The sequence below is a fragment of the Cryptomeria japonica genome, unplaced genomic scaffold (genome assembly GCF_030272615.1).
Source record: "Cryptomeria japonica unplaced genomic scaffold, Sugi_1.0 HiC_scaffold_98, whole genome shotgun sequence".
NCBI classification, from domain to species: Eukaryota; Viridiplantae; Streptophyta; class Pinopsida; order Cupressales; family Cupressaceae; genus Cryptomeria; species Cryptomeria japonica.
The window spans coordinates 42,501-60,210 of record NW_026728920.1 but is presented as its reverse complement, the minus strand read 5'-3'; the positions used below and the strand labels follow the sequence as shown (position 1 = coordinate 60,210).

Sequence of the window (17,710 nt, the reverse complement as noted above, 5' to 3'; positions counted from 1 at the left end):
GGAACGCGGGTGCCATCTTGAGCCCTTCCTGGTGCGCAGCCCAGGCAAGTTGTGCGCACCAAGGTGCCCACCCTGGCGGAGGTGCGCGCCCGGGGCAAACCGGGCTCCGACTTCGTGCACTGCATGGTGCCCACCAAGGCGCGCAACCCAGCCAAGGTGCCCACCGCAGCGAAGGTGCACGCGAGGTGCGCACCCGAGGTGCACACCCGGGGCAAACCGAGCTCCGACTTCGTGCACGCCGCACCTTGGAGCACACTTCAGAGCGCTCCTTGGTGCGCACCAGGGCGCGCAACCCAGCCAAGGTGCTCACCCCGGCGAAGGTGCACGCGAGGTGCGCACCCGGGGCAAGCCGGGCTCGGACTTCGTGCACGCCGCACCTTGGAGCACACATCGGAGCGCTCCCGGGTTCGCACCAGCATTGCGCACCTTTGATGCGCTGCCTTCACTAATTTCCAGAAAAGGCAAAAAAAAAAAAAAAACGAGATTTTAAAATTTCCGTTTTGAAAGATAGTGAAAAAAACGGAACGCGGGTGCCATCTTGAGCCCGCCCTGGTGTGCAGCCCAGGCAAGTTGTGCGCACCAAGGCACCCACCCTGGCCAAGGTGGGTCACGGGGTGGGTCCTAGGGTGGGTAACGGGGTGGGTACTAAGGTGCGTGCCAAGGTGGGTCATGGGGTGGGTGCCAAGGTGGGCACCAGGGTGGGTGTGCACCAACCCTAGCCAGGGTAGGTCACGGGGTGGTTGTCGGGGTGGGCGTCAAGGAGCCAAGGTGGGTGGCAAGTAGCCAAGTTGCGTGCCAAGGTGGGTGTCGGGGTGGGTGCCAAGGATCCAAGGTGGGTGCCAAGGAACCAAGGTGGGTGTCTGGGTGGGTGCCGAGGTGGGAGCCAGGGTGGGTCCCAAGGTGAGTGCAAAGGTGGGTGCCAGGGTCAAGGTGAGTGCCAATGTGGGTTCCAAGGTGCCAGGGTCAGGGTGAGTGCCAATGTGGGTTCAAAGGTGCTAAGTTGGGTGCGAGGTTGGGTGCGAGGGTGGGTGGGTGCCAAGGTGTGCTAGGTGGAAGCCCGGGTGGGTCGGCATCCCATGGGTGTCGAGTTGGGTGCCTGATGGGTGCTTCTTGTCAAGTTTTAGTCGTCGGGACTCATTTCGAGCCTTAGAGGTCGTTTCTTGTCCGGTTGCCCTGTCTTCGACCTGGGAACCCAATTTTGGTCCTCGGGTCCCATTTTTTTTTGTCTCGCATCCCACTTTTGGCCTGTGGCCTTTTCGGGGTCGATTCTCGTTTTGGGCATCAGAGCATGTTTCTTCTCCTAAAACCCAATATTTGTTTATTAAGTCTCGGAACACATTTTTGTTCTCGTGGACCCATCATGGGTCTTGGAACGCATTTGTGGTCCTTGGGTCCCATTTTGCATCCCGAAACTTGTGTTTTGGTGCTTGATCCCTATTTTGGGTGCCCACCTTGCACCAAGTGCGCACCCGGGGCAAACCGAGCGCCTTGGTGCACCGGGGCAAGATCGAGCGTGCACCCGAGGCGCCCCGAACATGCACCAAGGTGCACTCGGCCCACATGTGAGCGCAGGTCGTTGCGCCCGAGGTGGTGTGTGGGCACCGCGTTGCAGACGGGACACTGCACGCACACGACGCCCCGTCCAGGTGCACGCACGTAGGCCGGGCCGGGTGCACACCCGACGCCCTAGCAAGGTGCGCGCACCCGGGCAGGGCTCACACTTGGCGAACGGGGCGCACTTCGCGAGGGAGGGTGTGCACCTCGACGGGGGTGGGTGGCCGGGGTGGATTCGCACGTGGGTCGCGGTTTGCTAAGTACACACTGCGACAAGCTCATAACGGGTGCGATCATACCAGCGTTAGTGCACCGGATCCCATCAGAACTCCGCAGTTAAGCGCGCTTGGGCCGGAGTAGTACTGGGATGGGTGACCTCCCGGGAAGTCCCGGTGTTGCACCCTTTCTTAGTTTTTCGCCGGGCGTCGCAATGCTATTTGAATAAACCTTTTGCCCGTTTGCGTTCTCGTCGGGGCCGGGCCGGGCCGGGGTGCGCTGCCCGCACTACCGCGCGCGCGGGGGCGACACCGAGCGCGCACCCGAGGCGCCCCGAGCACACAGGCCACGGTGCAACCCGGGCGTTGTGCGCGCACCCCGGTGCGCCCGAGGTGCTGCGCGCGCACCCAGGTGAAATCGGTGTGCACCTCGGCCAGTGCGCGCTCGGTCGAGTCGCGCACGTTGGCCAAGGTGCACGGTGATGTTTCTTACTCTAAGGTTCCGCACCAGACGCCCGGGACAGGTGAGCGAAGCTGGGCGGGGCCGGGTGCGCGGCCGGGGCAGGTGCACGCAGCTGGAGAGAGCTTTGGAGCACACCAGAGGTGCGCACCTTGGAGCACACTTCGGAGCGCACCAATGATGCGCTCCATTCAAAAGTTTCCTGAAAAGGCAAAAAAAGTTGAGATTATAGAATTTCCCACTTGAGAGATTGTAAAAAAAAAAAATTTAAAATGAAGGAAACGCGGGTGCCAAGGTGTGCGCGCCCGGGTGCGCAGCCCAGCCAAGGTGTGCGCACCAAGGCGCCCACCCTGGCGAAGGTGCACGCAAGGTGCGCACCCGAGGCAAACCGGACAATTAACCCAACTTTCGACTTCGCGCGCACCTGCGCACCTTGGAGCGCACTTCGGAGCGCTCCTTGGTGCGCACCAATCTTGGGCACCTCGGAGTGCACCATGGCGCCCACCAAGGTGCGCACCCGGGGCAAACCGAGCTCCGACTTCGTGCGCACCTTGGAGCGCACGAAAGGTGCGCACCATGGCGCCCACCAAGGTGCGCAGCCCAGCCAAGGCGTGCGCATCAAGGTGCGCACCCTGGCGAAGGTGCGCACCCGGGGCAAACCGAGCTCCGACTTCGTGCGCACCTTGGAGCGCACAAAGGGTGCGCAACCCAGCCAAGGTGTGCGCACCCCGGGCAAACCGAGCTCCGAATCGTGCGCACCTTGGAGCACACTTCGGAGCCCTCCTTGGTGCGCACCGATGTTGCGCACCTCGGAGCGCACCCGGGGAAAACAATGCAATTAACCCGACTTTCGACTTCGTGGGCACCTCGGAGCGCTCTCGGGTTCGCACCTCGGAGCACACCGAGGTGCGCACCTTTGATGCGCTGCCTTCACCAATTTCCAGAAAAGGCAAGAAAACATTGAGAAGGTGTGCGCACCGAGGTGCCCACCCTGGCGAAGGTGCACGCGAGGTGCGCACCCGGGGCAAACCGGGCTCCGACTTCGTGCACGCCATGCTGCGCACCTTGGAGGGCCATGGTGCGCACCTTGGAGCACACTTCGGAGCGCTCAATGGTGCCCAACCCAGCCAAGGTGCCCACCGCGGCGAAGGTGCACGCGAGGTGCGCACCCGGGGCAAACCGGGCTCCGACTTCGTGCACGCCGCACCTTGGAGCACACTTCGGAGCGCTCCTTGGTGCGCACCAGGGCGCGCAACCCAGCCGAGGTGCCCACCCCGGCGAAGGTGCACGCGGGGTGCGCACCCGGGGCAAACCGGGCTCCGACTTCGTGCACGCCATGGTGCCCACCGCGGCGAAGGTGCACGCGAGGTGCGCACCCGGGGCAAACCGGGCTCCGACTTCGTGCACGCCGCACCTTGGAGCACACTTCAGAGCGCTCCTTGGTGCGCACCAGGGCGCGCAACCCAGCCGAGGTGCCCACCCCGGCGAAGGTGCACGCGAGGTGCGCACCCGGGGCAAACCGGGCTCCGACTTCGTGCACGCCATGGTGCCCACCGCGGCGAAGGTGCACGCGAGGTGCGCACCCGGGGCAAACCGGGCTCCGACTTCGTGCACGCCGCACCTTGGAGCACACTTCGGAGCGCTCCTTGGTGCGCACCATGGTGCCCACCAGGGCGCGCAACCCCGCCGAAGGTGCACGCGAGGTGCGCACCCGGGGCAAACCGGGCTCCGACTTCGTGCACGCCGCACCTTGGAGCACACTTCGGAGCGCTCCTTGGTGCGCACCAGGGCGCGCAACCCCGCCGAAGGTGCACGCGAGGTGCGCACCCGGGGCAAACCGGGCTCCGACTTCGTGCACGCCATGGTGCGCACCAGGGTGCCCACCGCGGCGAAGGTGCGCACCCGGGGCAAACCGGGCTCCGACTTCGTGCACGCCGCACCTTGGAGCACACTTCGGAGCGCTCCTTGGTGCGCACCAGGGCGCGCAACCCAGCCGAGGTGCCCACCCCGGCGAAGGTGCACGCGAGGTGCGCACCCGGGGCAAACCGGGCTCCGACTTCGTGCACGCCATGGTGCCCACCGCGGCGAAGGTGCGCACCCGGGGCAAACCGGGCTAGGACTTCGTGCACGCCGCACCTTGGAGCACACTTTGGAGCGCTCCTTGGTGCGCACCATGGTGCCCACCAGGCCGCGCAACCCAGCCAAGGTGTGCGCACCAAGGTGCACGCGAGGTGCGCACCCGGGGCAAACCGGGGTCCGGCTTCGTGCACGCCGCACCTTGGAGCACACATCGGGGCGCTCCCGGGTTCGCACCGGCGTTGCGCACCGTGGTGGGCACCTCGGAGCGCACCGTGGTGGGCACCTCGGAGCACACCAAGGTGGGCAGCGAGGTGCGCACCTTTGATGCGATGCCTTCACTAATTTCCATAAAAGGCAAAAAAAAACGAGATTTTAAAATTTCCGTTTTGAAAGATAGTGAGAAAAAGGGAATGCTGGTGCCATCTTGAGCCCGCCCTGGTGCGCAGCCCAGCCAAGGTGTGCGCACCAAGGTGCCCACCCTGGCGAAGGTGCGCGCCCGGGCAATTAACCCAACTTCCAACTTCGCGCGCGCCAAGGTGGGAGCGCACCCAACAACCGGGCCTGGGAAGAGCCAATGCGAGAAACCCCACCAAACGCTCTGACAAAAAAAGAGGGGGCGCTCCAGTAACCCCGCTTCGGAGCCCACCCTGGGCAAACCCAGCCAGGGTGCCCACCCCGGCCAAGGTGCAGGCGAGGTGCGCACCCGGGGCAAACCGGGCTCCGACAACGTGCACGCCGCACCTTGGAGCACACTTCGTAGCGCTCCCGGGTGCGCACCTCAGAGCACACCAAGGTGGGCAGCGAGGTGCGCACCTTTGATGCGCTGCCTTCACTAATTTCCAGAAAAGGCAAAAAAAAGAGGAGATTTTAAAATTTCCGTTTTGAAAGATAGTGAAAAAAACGGAACGCGGGTGCCATCTTGAGCCCGCCCTGGTGCACAGCCCAGGTAAGGTGCCCACCCTGGCAAAGGTGCGCACCCGGGCAATTAACCCTACTTCCGACTTCGTGCGCGCCAGGGTGGCAACCGGGCCTGGGAAGAGCCAATGCGAGAAACCCCACCAAACGCTCCGACAAAAAAAGAGGCGGCGCTCCAATAACCCCGCTTCGGAGCGCAGCCGGGGCAAACCCAGCCAAGGTGCCCACCCCGACGAAGGTGCACGCGAGGTGCGCACCCGGGGCAAACCGGGCTCCGACTTCGTGCACGCCGCACCTTGGAGCACACTTCGGAGCGCTCCTTGGTGCGCACCAGGGCGCGCAACCCCGCCGAAGGTGCACGCGAGGTGCGCACCCGGGGCAAACCGGGCTCCGACTTCGTGCACGCCATGGTGCGCACCAGGGTGCCCACCGCGGCGAAGGTGCGCACCCGGGGCAAACCGGGCTCCGACTTCGTGCACGCCGCACCTTGGAGCACACTTCGGAGCGCTCCTTGGTGCGCACCAGGGCGCGCAACCCAGCCGAGGTGCCCACCCCGGCGAAGGTGCACGCGAGGTGCGCACCCGGGGCAAACCGGGCTCCGACTTCGTGCACGCCATGGTGCCCACCGCGGCGAAGGTGCGCACCCGGGGCAAACCGGGCTAGGACTTCGTGCACGCCGCACCTTGGAGCACACTTCGGAGCGCTCCTTGGTGCGCACCATGGTGCCCACCAGGCCGCGCAACCCAGCCAAGGTGTGCGCACCAAGGTGCACGCGAGGTGCGCACCCGGGGCAAACCGGGGTCCGGCTTCGTGCACGCCGCACCTTGGAGCACACATCGGGGCGCTCCCGGGTTCGCACCGGCGTTGCGCACCGTGGTGGGCACCTCGGAGCGCACCGTGGTGGGCACCTCGGAGCACACCAAGGTGGGCAGCGAGGTGCGCACCTTTGATGCGATGCCTTCACTAATTTCCATAAAAGGCAAAAAAAAACGAGATTTTAAAATTTCCGTTTTGAAAGATAGTGAGAAAAAGGGAATGCTGGTGCCATCTTGAGCCCGCCCTGGTGCGCAGCCCAGCCAAGGTGTGCGCACCAAGGTGCCCACCCTGGCGAAGGTGCGCGCCCGGGCAATTAACCCAACTTCCAACTTCGCGCGCGCCAGGGTGGGAGCGCACCCAACAACCGGGCCTGGGAAGAGCCAATGCGAGAAACCCCACCAAACGCTCTGACAAAAAAAGAGGGGGCGCTCCAGTAACCCCGCTTCGGAGCGCACCCTGGGCAAACCCAGCCAGGGTGCCCACCCCGGCCAAGGTGCAGGCGAGGTGCGCACCCGGGGCAAACCGGGCTCCGACAACGTGCACGCCGCACCTTGGAGCACACTTCGTAGCGCTCCCGGGTGCGCACCTCAGAGCACACCAAGGTGGGCAGCGAGGTGCGCACCTTTGATGCGCTGCCTTCACTAATTTCCAGAAAAGGCAAAAAAAAGAGGAGATTTTAAAATTTCCGTTTTGAAAGATAGTGAAAAAAACGGAACGCGGGTGCCATCTTGAGCCCGCCCTGGTGCACAGCCCAGGTAAGGTGCCCACCCTGGCAAAGGTGCGCACCCGGGCAATTAACCCTACTTCCGACTTCGTGCGCGCCAGGGTGGCAACCGGGCCTGGGAAGAGCCAATGCGAGAAACCCCACCAAACGCTCCGACAAAAAAAGAGGCGGCGCTCCAATAACCCCGCTTCGGAGCGCAGCCGGGGCAAACCCAGCCAAGGTGCCCACCCCGACGAAGGTGCACGCGAGGTGCGCACCCGGGGCAAACCGGGCTCCGACAACGTGCACGCAGCACCTTGGAGCACACTTCGAAGCACTCCCGGGTGCCCACCGGCGTTGCGCACCGTGGTGGGCAGCGAGGTGCGCACCTTTGATGCGCTGCCTTCACTAATTTCCAGAAAAGGCAAAAAAAAATGAGATTTTAAAATTTCCGTTTTGAAAGATAGTGAAAAAAACGGAACGCGGGTGCCATCTTGAGCCCGCCCTGGTGCGCAGCCCAGGCAAGGCATGCGCACCAAGGTGCCCACCCGCGGTGCACGCCCGGGGCAAACCGGGCTCCGACTTCGTGCAGGCCGCACCTTGGAGCACACTTCGGAGCGCTCCTTGGTGCGCACCATGGTGCCCACCAGGGCGCACCCGGGGCAAACCGGGCTCCGACTTCGTGCACGCCGCACCTTGGAGCACACATCGGAGCGCTCCCAGGTTCGCACCAGCGTTGCGCACCTTTGATGCGCTGCCTTCACTAATTTCCAGAAAAGGCAAAAAAAAACGATATTTTAAAATTTCCGTTCTGAAAGATAGTGAAAAAAACGGAACGCGGGTGCCATCTTGAGCCCTTCCTGGTGCGCAGCCCAGGCAAGTTGTGCGCACCAAGGTGCCCACCCTGGCGGAGGTGCGCGCCCGGGGCAAACCGGGCTCCGACTTCGTGCACTGCATGGTGCCCACCAAGGCGCGCAACCCAGCCAAGGTGCCCACCGCAGCGAAGGTGCACGCGAGGTGCGCACCCGAGGTGCACACCCGGGGCAAACCGAGCTCCGACTTCGTGCACGCCGCACCTTGGAGCACACTTCAGAGCGCTCCTTGGTGCGCACCAGGGCGCGCAACCCAGCCAAGGTGCTCACCCCGGCGAAGGTGCACGCGAGGTGCGCACCCGGGGCAAGCCGGGCTCGGACTTCGTGCACGCCGCACCTTGGAGCACACATCGGAGCGCTCCCGGGTTCGCACCAGCATTGCGCACCTTTGATGCGCTGCCTTCACTAATTTCCAGAAAAGGCAAAAAAAAAAAAAAAACGAGATTTTAAAATTTCCGTTTTGAAAGATAGTGAAAAAAACGGAACGCGGGTGCCATCTTGAGCCCGCCCTGGTGTGCAGCCCAGGCAAGTTGTGCGCACCAAGGCACCCACCCTGGCCAAGGTGGGTCACGGGGTGGGTCCTAGGGTGGGTAACGGGGTGGGTACTAAGGTGCGTGCCAAGGTGGGTCATGGGGTGGGTGCCAAGGTGGGCACCAGGGTGGGTGTGCACCAACCCTAGCCAGGGTAGGTCACGGGGTGGTTGTCGGGGTGGGCGTCAAGGAGCCAAGGTGGGTGGCAAGTAGCCAAGTTGCGTGCCAAGGTGGGTGTCGGGGTGGGTGCCAAGGATCCAAGGTGGGTGCCAAGGAACCAAGGTGGGTGTCTGGGTGGGTGCCGAGGTGGGAGCCAGGGTGGGTCCCAAGGTGAGTGCAAAGGTGGGTGCCAGGGTCAAGGTGAGTGCCAATGTGGGTTCCAAGGTGCCAGGGTCAGGGTGAGTGCCAATGTGGGTTCAAAGGTGCTAAGTTGGGTGCGAGGTTGGGTGCGAGGGTGGGTGGGTGCCAAGGTGTGCTAGGTGGAAGCCCGGGTGGGTCGGCATCCCATGGGTGTCGAGTTGGGTGCCTGATGGGTGCTTCTTGTCAAGTTTTAGTCGTCGGGACTCATTTCGAGCCTTAGAGGTCGTTTCTTGTCCGGTTGCCCTGTCTTCGACCTGGGAACCCAATTTTGGTCCTCGGGTCCCATTTTTTTTTGTCTCGCATCCCACTTTTGGCCTGTGGCCTTTTCGGGGTCGATTCTCGTTTTGGGCATCAGAGCATGTTTCTTCTCCTAAAACCCAATATTTGTTTATTAAGTCTCGGAACACATTTTTGTTCTCGTGGACCCATCATGGGTCTTGGAACGCATTTGTGGTCCTTGGGTCCCATTTTGCATCCCGAAACTTGTGTTTTGGTGCTTGATCCCTATTTTGGGTGCCCACCTTGCACCAAGTGCGCACCCGGGGCAAACCGAGCGCCTTGGTGCACCGGGGCAAGATCGAGCGTGCACCCGAGGCGCCCCGAACATGCACCAAGGTGCACTCGGCCCACATGTGAGCGCAGGTCGTTGCGCCCGAGGTGGTGTGTGGGCACCGCGTTGCAGACGGGACACTGCACGCACACGACGCCCCGTCCAGGTGCACGCACGTAGGCCGGGCCGGGTGCACACCCGACGCCCTAGCAAGGTGCGCGCACCCGGGCAGGGCTCACACTTGGCGAACGGGGCGCACTTCGCGAGGGAGGGTGTGCACCTCGACGGGGGTGGGTGGCCGGGGTGGATTCGCACGTGGGTCGCGGTTTGCTAAGTACACACTGCGACAAGCTCATAACGGGTGCGATCATACCAGCGTTAGTGCACCGGATCCCATCAGAACTCCGCAGTTAAGCGCGCTTGGGCCGGAGTAGTACTGGGATGGGTGACCTCCCGGGAAGTCCCGGTGTTGCACCCTTTTTTAGTTTTTCGCCGGGCGTCGCAATGCTATTTGAATAAACCTTTTGCCCGTTTGCGTTCTCGTCGGGGCCGGGCCGGGCCGGGGTGCGCTGCCCGCACTACCGCGCGCGCGGGGGCGACACCGAGCGCGCACCCGAGGCGCCCCGAGCACACAGGCCACGGTGCAACCCGGGCGTTGTGCGCGCACCCCGGTGCGCCCGAGGTGCTGCGCGCGCACCCAGGTGAAATCGGTGTGCACCTCGGCCAGTGCGCGCTCGGTCGAGTCGCGCACGTTGGCCAAGGTGCACGGTGATGTTTCTTACTCTAAGGTTCCGCACCAGACGCCCGGGACAGGTGAGCGAAGCTGGGCGGGGCCGGGTGCGCGGCCGGGGCAGGTGCACGCAGCTAGAGAGAGCTTTGGAGCACACCAGAGGTGCGCACCTTGGAGCACACTTCGGAGCGCACCAATGATGCGCTCCATTCAAAAGTTTCCTGAAAAGGCAAAAAAAGTTGAGATTATAGAATTTCCCACTTGAGAGATTGTAAAAAAAAAAAATTTAAAATGAAGGAAACGCGGGTGCCAAGGTGTGCGCGCCCGGGTGCGCAGCCCAGCCAAGGTGTGCGCACCAAGGCGCCCACCCTGGCGAAGGTGCACGCAAGGTGCGCACCCGAGGCAAACCGGACAATTAACCCAACTTTCGACTTCGCGCGCACCTGCGCACCTTGGAGCGCACTTCGGAGCGCTCCTTGGTGCGCACCAATCTTGGGCACCTCGGAGTGCACCATGGCGCCCACCAAGGTGCGCACCCGGGGCAAACCGAGCTCCGACTTCGTGCGCACCTTGGAGCGCACGAAAGGTGCGCACCATGGCGCCCACCAAGGTGCGCAGCCCAGCCAAGGCGTGCGCATCAAGGTGCGCACCCTGGCGAAGGTGCGCACCCGGGGCAAACCGAGCTCCGACTTCGTGCGCACCTTGGAGCGCACAAAGGGTGCGCAACCCAGCCAAGGTGTGCGCACCCCGGGCAAACCGAGCTCCGAATCGTGCGCACCTTGGAGCACACTTCGGAGCCCTCCTTGGTGCGCACCGATGTTGCGCACCTCGGAGCGCACCCGGGGAAAACAATGCAATTAACCCGACTTTCGACTTCGTGGGCACCTCGGAGCGCTCTCGGGTTCGCACCTCGGAGCACACCGAGGTGCGCACCTTTGATGCGCTGCCTTCACCAATTTCCAGAAAAGGCAAGAAAACATTGAGAAGGTGTGCGCACCGAGGTGCCCACCCTGGCGAAGGTGCACGCGAGGTGCGCACCCGGGGCAAACCGGGCTCCGACTTCGTGCACGCCATGCTGCGCACCTTGGAGGGCCATGGTGCGCACCTTGGAGCACACTTCGGAGCGCTCAATGGTGCCCAACCCAGCCAAGGTGCCCACCGCGGCGAAGGTGCACGCGAGGTGCGCACCCGGGGCAAACCGGGCTCCGACTTCGTGCACGCCGCACCTTGGAGCACACTTCGGAGCGCTCCTTGGTGCGCACCAGGGCGCGCAACCCAGCCGAGGTGCCCACCCCGGCGAAGGTGCACGCGGGGTGCGCACCCGGGGCAAACCGGGCTCCGACTTCGTGCACGCCATGGTGCCCACCGCGGCGAAGGTGCACGCGAGGTGCGCACCCGGGGCAAACCGGGCTCCGACTTCGTGCACGCCGCACCTTGGAGCACACTTCAGAGCGCTCCTTGGTGCGCACCAGGGCGCGCAACCCAGCCGAGGTGCCCACCCCGGCGAAGGTGCACGCGAGGTGCGCACCCGGGGCAAACCGGGCTCCGACTTCGTGCACGCCATGGTGCCCACCGCGGCGAAGGTGCACGCGAGGTGCGCACCCGGGGCAAACCGGGCTCCGACTTCGTGCACGCCGCACCTTGGAGCACACTTCGGAGCGCTCCTTGGTGCGCACCATGGTGCCCACCAGGGCGCGCAACCCCGCCGAAGGTGCACGCGAGGTGCGCACCCGGGGCAAACCGGGCTCCGACTTCGTGCACGCCGCACCTTGGAGCACACTTCGGAGCGCTCCTTGGTGCGCACCAGGGCGCGCAACCCCGCCGAAGGTGCACGCGAGGTGCGCACCCGGGGCAAACCGGGCTCCGACTTCGTGCACGCCATGGTGCGCACCAGGGTGCCCACCGCGGCGAAGGTGCGCACCCGGGGCAAACCGGGCTCCGACTTCGTGCACGCCGCACCTTGGAGCACACTTCGGAGCGCTCCTTGGTGCGCACCAGGGCGCGCAACCCAGCCGAGGTGCCCACCCCGGCGAAGGTGCACGCGAGGTGCGCACCCGGGGCAAACCGGGCTCCGACTTCGTGCACGCCATGGTGCCCACCGCGGCGAAGGTGCGCACCCGGGGCAAACCGGGCTAGGACTTCGTGCACGCCGCACCTTGGAGCACACTTTGGAGCGCTCCTTGGTGCGCACCATGGTGCCCACCAGGCCGCGCAACCCAGCCAAGGTGTGCGCACCAAGGTGCACGCGAGGTGCGCACCCGGGGCAAACCGGGGTCCGGCTTCGTGCACGCCGCACCTTGGAGCACACATCGGGGCGCTCCCGGGTTCGCACCGGCGTTGCGCACCGTGGTGGGCACCTCGGAGCGCACCGTGGTGGGCACCTCGGAGCACACCAAGGTGGGCAGCGAGGTGCGCACCTTTGATGCGATGCCTTCACTAATTTCCATAAAAGGCAAAAAAAAACGAGATTTTAAAATTTCCGTTTTGAAAGATAGTGAGAAAAAGGGAATGCTGGTGCCATCTTGAGCCCGCCCTGGTGCGCAGCCCAGCCAAGGTGTGCGCACCAAGGTGCCCACCCTGGCGAAGGTGCGCGCCCGGGCAATTAACCCAACTTCCAACTTCGCGCGCGCCAAGGTGGGAGCGCACCCAACAACCGGGCCTGGGAAGAGCCAATGCGAGAAACCCCACCAAACGCTCTGACAAAAAAAGAGGGGGCGCTCCAGTAACCCCGCTTCGGAGCCCACCCTGGGCAAACCCAGCCAGGGTGCCCACCCCGGCCAAGGTGCAGGCGAGGTGCGCACCCGGGGCAAACCGGGCTCCGACAACGTGCACGCCGCACCTTGGAGCACACTTCGTAGCGCTCCCGGGTGCGCACCTCAGAGCACACCAAGGTGGGCAGCGAGGTGCGCACCTTTGATGCGCTGCCTTCACTAATTTCCAGAAAAGGCAAAAAAAAGAGGAGATTTTAAAATTTCCGTTTTGAAAGATAGTGAAAAAAACGGAACGCGGGTGCCATCTTGAGCCCGCCCTGGTGCACAGCCCAGGTAAGGTGCCCACCCTGGCAAAGGTGCGCACCCGGGCAATTAACCCTACTTCCGACTTCGTGCGCGCCAGGGTGGCAACCGGGCCTGGGAAGAGCCAATGCGAGAAACCCCACCAAACGCTCCGACAAAAAAAGAGGCGGCGCTCCAATAACCCCGCTTCGGAGCGCAGCCGGGGCAAACCCAGCCAAGGTGCCCACCCCGACGAAGGTGCACGCGAGGTGCGCACCCGGGGCAAACCGGGCTCCGACTTCGTGCACGCCGCACCTTGGAGCACACTTCGGAGCGCTCCTTGGTGCGCACCAGGGCGCGCAACCCCGCCGAAGGTGCACGCGAGGTGCGCACCCGGGGCAAACCGGGCTCCGACTTCGTGCACGCCATGGTGCGCACCAGGGTGCCCACCGCGGCGAAGGTGCGCACCCGGGGCAAACCGGGCTCCGACTTCGTGCACGCCGCACCTTGGAGCACACTTCGGAGCGCTCCTTGGTGCGCACCAGGGCGCGCAACCCAGCCGAGGTGCCCACCCCGGCGAAGGTGCACGCGAGGTGCGCACCCGGGGCAAACCGGGCTCCGACTTCGTGCACGCCATGGTGCCCACCGCGGCGAAGGTGCGCACCCGGGGCAAACCGGGCTAGGACTTCGTGCACGCCGCACCTTGGAGCACACTTCGGAGCGCTCCTTGGTGCGCACCATGGTGCCCACCAGGCCGCGCAACCCAGCCAAGGTGTGCGCACCAAGGTGCACGCGAGGTGCGCACCCGGGGCAAACCGGGGTCCGGCTTCGTGCACGCCGCACCTTGGAGCACACATCGGGGCGCTCCCGGGTTCGCACCGGCGTTGCGCACCGTGGTGGGCACCTCGGAGCGCACCGTGGTGGGCACCTCGGAGCACACCAAGGTGGGCAGCGAGGTGCGCACCTTTGATGCGATGCCTTCACTAATTTCCATAAAAGGCAAAAAAAAACGAGATTTTAAAATTTCCGTTTTGAAAGATAGTGAGAAAAAGGGAATGCTGGTGCCATCTTGAGCCCGCCCTGGTGCGCAGCCCAGCCAAGGTGTGCGCACCAAGGTGCCCACCCTGGCGAAGGTGCGCGCCCGGGCAATTAACCCAACTTCCAACTTCGCGCGCGCCAGGGTGGGAGCGCACCCAACAACCGGGCCTGGGAAGAGCCAATGCGAGAAACCCCACCAAACGCTCTGACAAAAAAAGAGGGGGCGCTCCAGTAACCCCGCTTCGGAGCGCACCCTGGGCAAACCCAGCCAGGGTGCCCACCCCGGCCAAGGTGCAGGCGAGGTGCGCACCCGGGGCAAACCGGGCTCCGACAACGTGCACGCCGCACCTTGGAGCACACTTCGTAGCGCTCCCGGGTGCGCACCTCAGAGCACACCAAGGTGGGCAGCGAGGTGCGCACCTTTGATGCGCTGCCTTCACTAATTTCCAGAAAAGGCAAAAAAAAGAGGAGATTTTAAAATTTCCGTTTTGAAAGATAGTGAAAAAAACGGAACGCGGGTGCCATCTTGAGCCCGCCCTGGTGCACAGCCCAGGTAAGGTGCCCACCCTGGCAAAGGTGCGCACCCGGGCAATTAACCCTACTTCCGACTTCGTGCGCGCCAGGGTGGCAACCGGGCCTGGGAAGAGCCAATGCGAGAAACCCCACCAAACGCTCCGACAAAAAAAGAGGCGGCGCTCCAATAACCCCGCTTCGGAGCGCAGCCGGGGCAAACCCAGCCAAGGTGCCCACCCCGACGAAGGTGCACGCGAGGTGCGCACCCGGGGCAAACCGGGCTCCGACAACGTGCACGCAGCACCTTGGAGCACACTTCGAAGCACTCCCGGGTGCCCACCGGCGTTGCGCACCGTGGTGGGCAGCGAGGTGCGCACCTTTGATGCGCTGCCTTCACTAATTTCCAGAAAAGGCAAAAAAAAATGAGATTTTAAAATTTCCGTTTTGAAAGATAGTGAAAAAAACGGAACGCGGGTGCCATCTTGAGCCCGCCCTGGTGCGCAGCCCAGGCAAGGCATGCGCACCAAGGTGCCCACCCGCGGTGCACGCCCGGGGCAAACCGGGCTCCGACTTCGTGCAGGCCGCACCTTGGAGCACACTTCGGAGCGCTCCTTGGTGCGCACCATGGTGCCCACCAGGGCGCACCCGGGGCAAACCGGGCTCCGACTTCGTGCACGCCGCACCTTGGAGCACACATCGGAGCGCTCCCAGGTTCGCACCAGCGTTGCGCACCTTTGATGCGCTGCCTTCACTAATTTCCAGAAAAGGCAAAAAAAAACGATATTTTAAAATTTCCGTTCTGAAAGATAGTGAAAAAAACGGAACGCGGGTGCCATCTTGAGCCCTTCCTGGTGCGCAGCCCAGGCAAGTTGTGCGCACCAAGGTGCCCACCCTGGCGGAGGTGCGCGCCCGGGGCAAACCGGGCTCCGACTTCGTGCACTGCATGGTGCCCACCAAGGCGCGCAACCCAGCCAAGGTGCCCACCGCAGCGAAGGTGCACGCGAGGTGCGCACCCGAGGTGCACACCCGGGGCAAACCGAGCTCCGACTTCGTGCACGCCGCACCTTGGAGCACACTTCAGAGCGCTCCTTGGTGCGCACCAGGGCGCGCAACCCAGCCAAGGTGCTCACCCCGGCGAAGGTGCACGCGAGGTGCGCACCCGGGGCAAGCCGGGCTCGGACTTCGTGCACGCCGCACCTTGGAGCACACATCGGAGCGCTCCCGGGTTCGCACCAGCATTGCGCACCTTTGATGCGCTGCCTTCACTAATTTCCAGAAAAGGCAAAAAAAAAAAAAAAACGAGATTTTAAAATTTCCGTTTTGAAAGATAGTGAAAAAAACGGAACGCGGGTGCCATCTTGAGCCCGCCCTGGTGTGCAGCCCAGGCAAGTTGTGCGCACCAAGGCACCCACCCTGGCCAAGGTGGGTCACGGGGTGGGTCCTAGGGTGGGTAACGGGGTGGGTACTAAGGTGCGTGCCAAGGTGGGTCATGGGGTGGGTGCCAAGGTGGGCACCAGGGTGGGTGTGCACCAACCCTAGCCAGGGTAGGTCACGGGGTGGTTGTCGGGGTGGGCGTCAAGGAGCCAAGGTGGGTGGCAAGTAGCCAAGTTGCGTGCCAAGGTGGGTGTCGGGGTGGGTGCCAAGGATCCAAGGTGGGTGCCAAGGAACCAAGGTGGGTGTCTGGGTGGGTGCCGAGGTGGGAGCCAGGGTGGGTCCCAAGGTGAGTGCAAAGGTGGGTGCCAGGGTCAAGGTGAGTGCCAATGTGGGTTCCAAGGTGCCAGGGTCAGGGTGAGTGCCAATGTGGGTTCAAAGGTGCTAAGTTGGGTGCGAGGTTGGGTGCGAGGGTGGGTGGGTGCCAAGGTGTGCTAGGTGGAAGCCCGGGTGGGTCGGCATCCCATGGGTGTCGAGTTGGGTGCCTGATGGGTGCTTCTTGTCAAGTTTTAGTCGTCGGGACTCATTTCGAGCCTTAGAGGTCGTTTCTTGTCCGGTTGCCCTGTCTTCGACCTGGGAACCCAATTTTGGTCCTCGGGTCCCATTTTTTTTTGTCTCGCATCCCACTTTTGGCCTGTGGCCTTTTCGGGGTCGATTCTCGTTTTGGGCATCAGAGCATGTTTCTTCTCCTAAAACCCAATATTTGTTTATTAAGTCTCGGAACACATTTTTGTTCTCGTGGACCCATCATGGGTCTTGGAACGCATTTGTGGTCCTTGGGTCCCATTTTGCATCCCGAAACTTGTGTTTTGGTGCTTGATCCCTATTTTGGGTGCCCACCTTGCACCAAGTGCGCACCCGGGGCAAACCGAGCGCCTTGGTGCACCGGGGCAAGATCGAGCGTGCACCCGAGGCGCCCCGAACATGCACCAAGGTGCACTCGGCCCACATGTGAGCGCAGGTCGTTGCGCCCGAGGTGGTGTGTGGGCACCGCGTTGCAGACGGGACACTGCACGCACACGACGCCCCGTCCAGGTGCACGCACGTAGGCCGGGCCGGGTGCACACCCGACGCCCTAGCAAGGTGCGCGCACCCGGGCAGGGCTCACACTTGGCGAACGGGGCGCACTTCGCGAGGGAGGGTGTGCACCTCGACGGGGGTGGGTGGCCGGGGTGGATTCGCACGTGGGTCGCGGTTTGCTAAGTACACACTGCGACAAGCTCATAACGGGTGCGATCATACCAGCGTTAGTGCACCGGATCCCATCAGAACTCCGCAGTTAAGCGCGCTTGGGCCGGAGTAGTACTGGGATGGGTGACCTCCCGGGAAGTCCCGGTGTTGCACCCTTTTTTAGTTTTTCGCCGGGCGTCGCAATGCTATTTGAATAAACCTTTTGCCCGTTTGCGTTCTCGTCGGGGCCGGGCCGGGCCGGGGTGCGCTGCCCGCACTACCGCGCGCGCGGGGGCGACACCGAGCGCGCACCCGAGGCGCCCCGAGCACACAGGCCACGGTGCAACCCGGGCGTTGTGCGCGCACCCCGGTGCGCCCGAGGTGCTGCGCGCGCACCCAGGTGAAATCGGTGTGCACCTCGGCCAGTGCGCGCTCGGTCGAGTCGCGCACGTTGGCCAAGGTGCACGGTGATGTTTCTTACTCTAAGGTTCCGCACCAGACGCCCGGGACAGGTGAGCGAAGCTGGGCGGGGCCGGGTGCGCGGCCGGGGCAGGTGCACGCAGCTAGAGAGAGCTTTGGAGCACACCAGAGGTGCGCACCTTGGAGCACACTTCGGAGCGCACCAATGATGCGCTCCATTCAAAAGTTTCCTGAAAAGGCAAAAAAAGTTGAGATTATAGAATTTCCCACTTGAGAGATTGTAAAAAAAAAAAATTTAAAATGAAGGAAACGCGGGTGCCAAGGTGTGCGCGCCCGGGTGCGCAGCCCAGCCAAGGTGTGC

At 63.5% G+C, this 17,710-nt stretch overlaps 3 non-coding genes across 3 annotated transcripts; all 3 read left to right on the top strand.

The window, feature by feature from the left end:
* Positions 1–1,839: 1,839 nt before the first annotated feature.
* LOC131864946 (5S ribosomal RNA) lies at positions 1,840–1,958 on the top strand. The gene has a single exon (XR_009363672.1). It is a non-coding gene; the product is annotated as a 5S ribosomal RNA (ribosomal RNA).
* Positions 1,959–9,413: 7,455 nt separating this feature from the next.
* On the top strand, positions 9,414–9,532 carry LOC131864941 (5S ribosomal RNA). The gene has a single exon (XR_009363667.1). It is a non-coding gene; the product is annotated as a 5S ribosomal RNA (ribosomal RNA).
* A 7,455-nt stretch (positions 9,533–16,987) lies between these two features.
* LOC131864930 (5S ribosomal RNA) lies at positions 16,988–17,106 on the top strand. The gene has a single exon (XR_009363656.1). It is a non-coding gene; the product is annotated as a 5S ribosomal RNA (ribosomal RNA).
* The last annotated feature ends 604 nt before the right edge of the window (positions 17,107–17,710 follow it).